A 10,154-nucleotide genomic window follows, 5' to 3' on the forward strand; every position below is an offset into this window, starting at 1 on the left:
GTTGGGGCCCCCATAGCCACAGTATTCCGCCAGGCAGTGTAGTGCTGTGTGGAAGTTATCGATCGTCTCCCCGATCTCTTGCTGCCTTTGGTTGAACTTTGCTCGTTCAAAAATTACATTCCTGCGGGCCACGAAGTGAACATCCAGCTTTGTTTTCACCGCGTTGTAGTCAACCGCTTCCTCTGGGCGTAGATGCAGTGAAACTAGAATATCCTCTGCTTCCTCTCCCATCGAGTAGATAAGTGCGTTTACCTGGTTTTCATCTGGTTGTACTTCCAAACCAGAGGCTATGCGGAATCTTTCAAAGCGTTTTATCCATTTTGGCCAGTCATCCGCCTTAAACATGAACTTTTCTGGCGGCAGAACTTGAAACTGACTCATTTCGGCGCCAACATTGGTGCGCTCACCGCTCGGGAAATAGGCAAAAGGGAAGAAGGAAAAACTCCCACGGCTCGACTTTCACTTTTCCTCTAGCCACTCGCCGCATCCCACTTCTGACACCATGTTCGGGTTTGTTATATATATCGACGTAGCTGGGTTCAATAATACAGACGACCATGCGCTCAGTGCTGTTACTCCGGTGTTCACTTTATTATTTTTCCCCCTCCACAACAGCACTTAACATCTCCACCAAGGTTCCTACCCCACATGATATCACCTGATACTACATGTTACATGTTGGGTAAGGGAATTACTGATAAGAAAGAGGTCTATTTGAGAGAAAGACTGAGGAAAAGGGAGGAAAAGTAGGTATATTCTCTAGATGTAGGGTTAATCATTCTCCAGCTATCACCAAGTCCATAATGCTCCAGATATTGTTTTATTATTTCAGTGGAGTGCCAACTTCTTGCTAGAGGTGCTTGAATGGTCAATTTCCAGGTTAATAACAGTGTTGAAGTTGCATAGAGATGAGAAAAAATTATGAAAAAAAGATGAATCATCTTTTATTGGGGCCATATATGTTCACAAGTGTATATGTTGTCTGGTTAATGGATACCTTAATAGTTATAAATCTGCCTTCTGGGTCAGTGATAAATGTATTATGAATTAATGGGATATTTTTATTAATTAAAACTGAGATACCTCTTTGCCTACTGCTATATATTGATGGAAATATCATAAATTGTTTACCTTTAAGGTTTTGTGATTCTGGATTTGTTAGATAGGTTTCTTGTAGAAAGTATATATATGCATTTAATTTTATCAAATGGTTAATGACTTTAATCCTGGGTCTGGAACTGGATTCATTTCATTGTTCTATACACAAACACATAAGCCCTCAACATGAGTTTACATACTAATGATGAAATAGGTTTATGGGCATGAACATAATAAACATAACTGAAATGTCATTCAGTATGTTTAAAACTGTTTTTGAAAATGAATGCATTATAAATTAATCTGTTTTACATTTAGCTCCAGGAATGATTCTAGCAGATTATAGCCCTGGCTGGAAGGAGCATCGACGTTTTGGTCTGATGACCCTGAGAAACTTCGGGCTGGGGAAAAAATCCATGGAGCAGAGGATTCTGGGAGAGATCCATCGTATTATAAATCATCTGGACCAGAATGTTGGTATGTCCACTGTCCAAAGAAGACTCAGGGATTGTTTTTGATAAATGGCTAAACATGAACATGGAGCAGAAATCATGATCTAGAAATGTTTTGTTTTTTTTAAAGCCAGAAGTCAATGTTTTCTTGTTATATCATTTGTACCTTGTTTTATAATGTAAAGTTTGGACCATTTGTGACTTTGTTTAAACAAAGAACTTTTGTTCTTTTTTTCCAGGTAAGACCATGAATCCTCACCTACTGTTTCACAAGGCAACCTCCAATATCATCTGCCAAGTTCTGTTTGCTCGGCAGTTTGACTATGACAGTGAAATCATTAACTTTTTTGTTGACTACTTTTATGAGACCTCCAGAATCCTCAATGGGCCCTGGGCTATGGTGAGTCACATTCTGGACATTAAAATCGCTATATAGAGCAGTTGATACTTGAAAATATCAAATTCTGGTGTAGAATAAATGGTTTACAACTGTTTTTGTGAACGTTTCTGTTTAATTATAGGTAATTAATTGTTTGCTCAGAAAAAAAATTGAACACAACAAATCCTGGCTGCAAAATAAGAAACAAAGACAAAAGAATGACTGAATTAGAAATATATTTTGTTACAGTATACTGTAGTTTATTCATTTGTAATACCAGCTACATGCAATACCATCAAATATGCACTGAGACCTGCAGTACCAGGGCTCTAGAAAATCAGTCAGTCTCCTTGAAATGCTCAAAAAATTGAAGAGATTTTTAAAACTCTTTCATTATCATAATCATCATTATCTTTCTCCCAATACAGATTTATGACTCTATTCCCATGGTGCGCAGCCTACCACTGCCCTTCCAAAAAGCCTTTAAGATGTTCAGGGTATGTTGATAAAGTTTAAAGATAAGTGCCTGATAAATTCTATAGTACTGATTTGCACTGAAGAGTACACACAGATGGCAGCACGACATGGCAAGTTAGAAAGTCAAGCTCACTGGGACACATCAGCGTAGATGGATTAGTGAATGGCCCACCATGAACAGGCCCAGGGGCCTAAGGGGTCACGGAGCCCCTGGTTTTTCACCTGCACAATATCTCATAAGGAGAGACAATAGCCACAGACAGATGAAAACAAAGATGAAATAAACAATAGTTACTGCTTGATTTATGGTCAATTTCTGTCTCTTTCAGTTTGTGTGTCTTGCTCTTGTATAAGAGGGATGGGTTCAGGTTCATCATGTTTCTAAAACTTGATAAAACTGTTGATTTCATCCAAAACCTTTGCTTAATTCCTAGATGGCACATAAAAAATACTCAGGGTTCTTGGCTGAGAACAAAAAGACCAGAGTTCCTGGTGAACCGAGACATTTCATAGACTGCTACCTGGATGAACTAGATAAGGTTTGTGTGTCTTTCTGTTTGAACTCTATTCAGAGCAGCGGGTATGAAACTTGAATGCTGTGCACCCGTCAGAAATTTTGGTTGAGGCAGTTGATAAAAATTATAATCAATATCTCACTTTCTGTCTCACTTGTCTGCCTGCAAAGAGAGGAGATGATGGCTCATCATTTTCTGAAGACCAGCTTTGTGCATTTGTTTTGGAGCTTCACTTTGGTGGAACTGACACGACTGCCAACTCCTTGCTCACTGCCTTCCTCTATCTTATGAATTATCCACAGATACAGGGTATGTCTAGCTTTCATCTGCTAGCAGGGTGGAGGTTTGTGCTCATCTTCCTGAGGTGTGGTTGATCCACACTGAAATATCCCAACAAGATGAGTCAGCATGAAATTTTCTACTTATATTCATGTTTTCCATATGATGGATCTTTCTAGACTTTGAAAATGTATGGTTTTAAACAGTGGTTGAAGTGGGCCTGTATGTACTGATGTGCATGACTGGTGCCGTATTGAGATTTGTTCCTCTGTTGAGATGCATTTCTCCTGACCTGAACCCTAACCTGATCTAACCATTATCACCGAGGGAGGGCGCTACTAGAAAAAACTGTTTTATATTTATTTGGCTAGTGACAGGTGGTACAAGCACTGGTTTTGACCCCTGAGGTCTACAGGTCCTCCATGGAGGGCAAGGTGGCACCAATTATCTTTTTTGCCATTTGATTTGTCCGCTGGAGTCTGTTCCTGTCCTGTTTGGTTGTTGAACCAAACCAGACAGCGATGGAAGAGCAGAGAACAAACTCGATGATTCCTCTGTAGAACTGTGTCAGCAGCTCCTGGGGCAGGTTGAACTTCCTGAGCTGGCGCAGTAACTATATCCTCTGCTGTGCCTTCATGAGGATGGTGCTGATGTTGGACATGCACTTCAGGTCCTGGGAGATAGTGGAGCCCAAGGACTTGAAGAACTCTACTGCTGATACAGTGCTGCTGACTATTTGTTGGGGGCTCGTTGTGAAGTCCACCGTCATGTTTTCATCATGTTCAGCTCCAGGTTGTTGCGACTGCACCACAAGACCAGCTGTTCAACTTCCTGTTTGTATGCCGACTTGTCCCCGTCATGGATGAGATAGGTGACAATTATGTCATCTGCAATTTTCAGGAGTCTAACACACGGGACCCCTGAAGTGCAGTCGTTGATGTACAGGGTAAACAGCAGTGGGGAGAGCACATATCCCTGGGGGGGCACCCTTGCTGACAGTCTGGGCGCTCTATGTGGTGTTCCCCAGCCTCACCTGCTGCTTCCTGTCTGTAAGAAAGCTGGAGATTCCCTGATAGGTGGTGTCAGGCATAGAGAGCTGGGTGAGTCTGGAGTGTAGGACGATCAAGATGATGGTGTTGAATGCTGAGCTGAAGTCCACAAAGAGGACCCATTCACAGGTCCCCAGAAAGTTGAGGTGTTGCAGGATATAATGCAGCGCCATGTTGACCGCACCATCCACTGGCCTGTTTGCCTGGTAGGCAAACTGCAGGGGGTCCAACACTGGGCCTGTGATATCCTTCAGATGGGCCAACAGAATGAAGGTGGAGTGCTTGAAGCAGGAGGGGACTTCACACCTCTCCAGTGATCTGTTGAAGATCTGTGTGAAGATTGGAGCCAGTTTAACACATACACAATGTCTGATTTTAAGTTTGTCACATGGAAATTAAAATATCTTTAACCCTTTGAAATGACAGTTTGAAATATGCACTTTTTCTGTTTGAATCAGCTGACACAGTTCAGGCTGTCATGCAGCATATGAGCCAATAAATTGGCTGCAGGCACAAATTATCCCTTTGCCAAAACCAAAACTTTAACTTCTCCTATCAGGCTTGTTTGAAGTCAAATAAATTACCTGACAGTGTTGGAGGAATGTCTAAGAACAGTTTTTAAAAAACTTAAGTTAATGTATATATAGCAATATGCAGTCAATGATAATATGTTTTGATTAGTTTGTCTATTGTAGACGGTTGTTTTTCTTGATGGATGAAGGGTTTTAATTTTTCTGTTAATAGTAAAACTCTCTCCTGTCATACTGTTTTTCTCTCTCTCTCTCTCCCTCCATATTTCCCTGACAGCAGGAAATAGACAAAGTTCTGCATGGTAAGGATCAGGCCAGTTTTGAAGACAGACACCAGATGCCCTACATGCAGGTACAATGATTAGTGGATTTTGTTTATAATCAGAATGTATGTATCTGATTTTTATTTTAAGAAAGGAAAGTACAGCCTTATATATATCTGTGAGATGTTACAATGTAGCAGCTGTCTCACTTATGCAGGCTGTCATTCATGAGATCCAGAGAGTGGCTGACATTGCTCCTCTCAGTGTTTTCCACTGCACCACTAAAGACACGGATCTCATGGGATACTCCATACCCAGGGTAAGAGAATAATCTTATCACAATCTTAACTGAGTTTAAAAATGTCAGAGACCACAGACATAACGATAGCTTTAACTAATTTTTTTCACATTTTGATTTTAAGAGCACACACACTAGATGATTCGGCCAAGAGGTAGGACACACATTTGCCGTTTTTACTGAACAATTTCAGAGACACTTGTAACCCATTCAAAATCTAACAACCAAAGTGAGGTTATTTTGTGTGTTTTGTCAATTCTGTGTAGTTCTGGGTTGCATGGGTGTTTCGGGTATCTGTACACATATTTCACAGTGTACTAGACCCGGGTTACACACTGATTCCAGGGACCGGGGTTCTCACAGAAACAAAACAAACATGGAGGTGGATATTTGTAGACAAGCAGTAGTGCTCAGCATGAGCTGGAACTGAGTGGGATACTCAGTTCATACTCAAATAAAAATTTTTAAAAAAGGAGGCTAGTGCAAGCTAATGCTACAAGCAGTTGTGATGTTTCCCAGCCAGTTCATGGTCATTGGCTGTTGCTATTCAAGATTTGGGGCCCTTCAATCCTGTCAGAGACATAATTATTAGTTTGGTCAACACTACAAGATGATTTGGCCAGAGAATCACTTCCAAGTGGCCTCATGTCTGGGAACGCCCCCACAATTATCAGAAAGGACAAATCAGGCTCAAAATCAGGCTAATTATCCTGTAGTGTGGAGCTGAATCAAGAGAAAATACTGTTTGTTCTATGATTTAAAAATATTACATGAATTAATATACAGTACCTCTAAGCACTTACAGTAGATGTAATGTCTAAATATGCCTAAAATATTACATGAATTAACATACTGTATGGCAGTGCGGTGGTTAGTGCTGGTTCCTCACAATGAGAAGGTTGCAGGTTCACGACCTTTCTGTGCAGAGGTTGAATGTTCTCTCTACTTAGAACCATGTCCTGCCATGAATATACAGCATCTCTTTTTCAGTTACTTTCTCAGCTATCAGCCTGTAAAACCTCACTTCACACTATACTCTTCACTGGAAACATCTTTACAATGTTTTATGAATCACTGTTAAGAGTCATATTATTTTTATTAAATTCACGTGGTTATCTATGTATGCAAAATACCTGCAACTGATGTAGTTCATTTTATTGGAGTGATAATACAAAGAGCGGCACTGTCGCTCCAAAGCAAGAAGGTTAAGGGTTTGAGCCCTGGCTTTTTTATGCAGTTTTCTCTGGTTTCCTCCCACAGTCCAAAGACATACAGGTTAGGTTGATTGGCGGCTCTAAATTAGACTTCATCCGCGAGGGCATCCGACGTAAAACATGTGAATTATCAGTGGGGTGGGAACTGATTATTTGCTGTGGGGTCGCCACAGAGAATCAGCCAAAAATGGAAAAACAAGGGGTGATAATGCAATATATCTAATGTGAACAATGTGAAAGAATAACATCAAGTCATATACAGCAATGACTAAATAACCCAGATTTATCATGTTATTCTGTTGGTCAAACATCGCAGTATCAGGAAAGCTGGAGAGTGAGGATATTTCATATGTTTCACTGTAGTTATAGAAAGATGTAAGATGTGTGTCACACTGATAGAATGGGGGTGTATGCGGAAGTTTGGGGAAAAAGAACCACAGTGATGAGAGTCATAGTCACTGTATGTGTTTACACATTAATAGTTGTTTGTTCTTCAGGGAACTGTTATCATCCCCAACCTGTCCTCAGTGTTGTTTGAAGAGGGACAGTGGAAATCCCCCCATGTCTTTGACCCTGAAAACTTCCTCAATGAGAAGCAAGAGTTTGTGAAACCAGAGGCGTTCATGCCTTTCTCTACAGGTGATCGAAATAATTATTACAGTCATACAAACACAGAGAGATTTATTGGGAGATCTGACTGAGGAAATATACACTGGGTTATAGAACGTATTTGTCATGTGTCATGCTTTGAGTTATGGGTATTTCAAATCACAGGTCAACGGATGTGTCTTGGAGAGGGTCTGGCTCGTATGGAGCTCTTCCTCATTGTGGTGACCCTGCTGAGGAAGTTTACATTCATCTGGCCTGAGGATGCAGGAGAGCCAGACTTCACTCTTGTCTATGGGACAACCCAGACCCCTAAACCTTATCGCATGACAATTCAGCGCAGAGGAACTGCCTGATGGGTCATGACAAAATTCTTCCAAGACAGAGGTTGTGCTAATACTGTAACCGCCTTAATGCAATTTCATGTACAATGAATCAAATCACAATGTGTATATTTAGTAAAAATGATCACCTGACTCTGCAGTTCCTATCAGTTCTACACTTTATCTTAATAACTGCAGACCTGACAAAGGTGGCACCTAAATGAACATAGTGCAGTGTTAGTGCAACTAAAAGAACATCTTTGGTAAGGAATTTTTAAAAATTAAATTAAGTGGTAGACTAATTTTCATTTCAAATCTCTGTCTAAGTTGTTTTGTGAGGTGGGACTTAACCAGTTTTCCAAGGGCCGGTATGGTGGGAGTCTGTCCCTGTGAAGCACCACCTGCTTACTCACTCTCACCATATACACCACATCTGCCAGTCTTTTCAGTACAGTACAGGGTCTGCTCCACTGACCTGCTGGCTTGGCGGACAGGCCTTTCTTCCATCCAAGGCTGTACACCCACACCAGTATGGGATCAAAGCTCTCTTTCCTCTGCTGCAAGCATTCTGGACCCACGTCCATCAGTGCCCCCTCCTGGTCCTGCTGCAGGGGAGCATGTGAGCACTGGGTCAACCCCCTCTGAGCTACATGGGAGCCCTCAACTCTGCTGGCAGGGGAAATGGTCTGCAGGGCTGCTTCCTGTTGTGTTGTGGTGTCCCCATCCTTGGCACACTGACCACATCGGCCAACGGATCAACGGTGTGGCCAGCAGCAGTCACTTTGAGTGTCCTCTTTTCCCACATCTTCAGATTCTCACCAGTGACTGTGGTAATATGGCAACTGGTGGCCCTCCACTTCTGGGGTCATGGTCCTTCTGTCCCTGGCAATATCCCCAGGTGGATCAGGGAGATGGTGGACTCTGTGTCAACTAATGCGGGGTATCTGGTGCCATTCAGCTCATATTGCAGGTATAATCCGTATGTCCAGCCCAGGTGCCCAACCCTCAGGTGTGATGGGTTGTACATAGATTAGCTATCTGGGGGTGCTGGGCTCCATGCTGCTAGCACCTGGCAGTGGCGAGTGATGTGGCCCAGCTCCTCATAGTGGTAGAATTCCTCTGAGTGTCACACAGCTGCTCTCCTATTTCCTTGATGCAGCAGTGCTATAGCAGTGACCTGGCAGGCTGCCTCCTCATCCACCTTGCTGGTTCCCTAATGCTCCATTTTGGCCAGGGCTGCCTTCAGGGTGGGTGCCGTACAGAGATGCTCTCAAAGCCATTCCAGCCACAATCCCCTGACAAAGACGTGAAGGGTGAGTTCCTCCAGCATTGAGCTGTTGGCTGTTGCATACCCACGCTGAACACAGAGGCGGATGTCTGCAGTGTAGGCGCCCACGTGTCCCTGATACACATTTAAGTAAGTATTTATATATTCATAGATAATTTTTTATTTTGCTAATGCACATTCCTTTTTCTTGTTTTCAGATTAATCCCCCCCCCCTTTTTTTTTTTTGTTTTTACAGAAAAACATTGCACATATACAGACATACGTATACAGTAAGAGTCATTGTACCAGAATCAAATTCCTCATGTGTCCAACACAACTGGACAATAAAGCTGATTCTAATTCTGATTCTGGACATAAGACCATATCTTTCTCTTATGATAAGGAAGAAAATTACACTTAAATGATTTTTTCCAACAGCAATCTGCAACTCTGAGACTTCCTAGGGAGACCTTACTATGAATCAACATCACCCTCATTTGGCTAAGATCTCTGACCCAAACATTTTGCTCTGTAATCCCTTTCAGATGTTACAAAATTATACTGGGTTTTATGATTGTTTGCTTTGGACTGACATCAAGTTACCAACAGCATTTGAGTTTTACAAACTTTAACCAGAATAACCTTTCTACCACAGTTAAATCCTCGTATTGAACTGCTTTTTTGATGATTGTAATTCCATAAAAGAACAATGCCTTAACTTAAAATATGACAAGCTTTTCAGTATAAACTGCTGCCCTTTGGATTTTACGTAAATACATTGTGTTTCAGATATACTGTATCTTGATTGCATTACTTTAGATGTGTTGATTCACTATAAATGTATGTACTTGAGTATAACCAATTATTTTCTATTTGTATTCCTTGGTAATCCTTTTAGATTGAATAGTTATCATTTTTAACTATCATACTTAGACACATTTTTTAGACAGTCTAAGAACTGTGGGTATTATCCACTATTCATTGTTGTCCTTTTCATGTAGTAATTATTAATTTCTGTCTTCTCTGTGAACTGTTAGACATGATTTTCATATTCACTGTTGTTTCTGCCAAATTACAATGAGAAATAAAAGTAATCTTGTATGGCAATTATGCTTCTAGTTGGATTCTTTAATTCATGATAATGTTAAGCTAAAACATTTTCTGATCCTTTTGGGTGAGCCCTATACAAAAAGCCTCTAGAGATGCAACCAGTCCCCACCAAGCTTGTCCTTTAAAACTCATGGACAGTCCTTTGTCCTGGGCAGAAGACATATGAAACCAAGATGTTCAGAATGCCACATAACATAACACACAGTATAGATACCGGCTTTCATCAAACTCAATTTGACAGTTCTAGGTGAAAGGTTATCCAATCAGAAGCTTTGTCCCGCCCCCAAGCCCCCA

General features: G+C 41.3%; 1 pseudogene; it reads left to right on the forward strand.

Annotated features, from left to right (window-relative positions):
* Positions 1-7,562, forward strand: part of LOC109952273 (cytochrome P450 2J5-like) — a 20,369-nt pseudogene extending 12,807 nt beyond the window's left edge.
* Positions 7,563-10,154: the final 2,592 nt, after the last annotated feature.

Source organism: Monopterus albus, unplaced genomic scaffold, assembly GCF_001952655.1.
Source record: "Monopterus albus unplaced genomic scaffold, M_albus_1.0 scaffold448.1, whole genome shotgun sequence".
Classification (NCBI taxonomy): domain Eukaryota; kingdom Metazoa; phylum Chordata; class Actinopteri; order Synbranchiformes; family Synbranchidae; genus Monopterus; species Monopterus albus.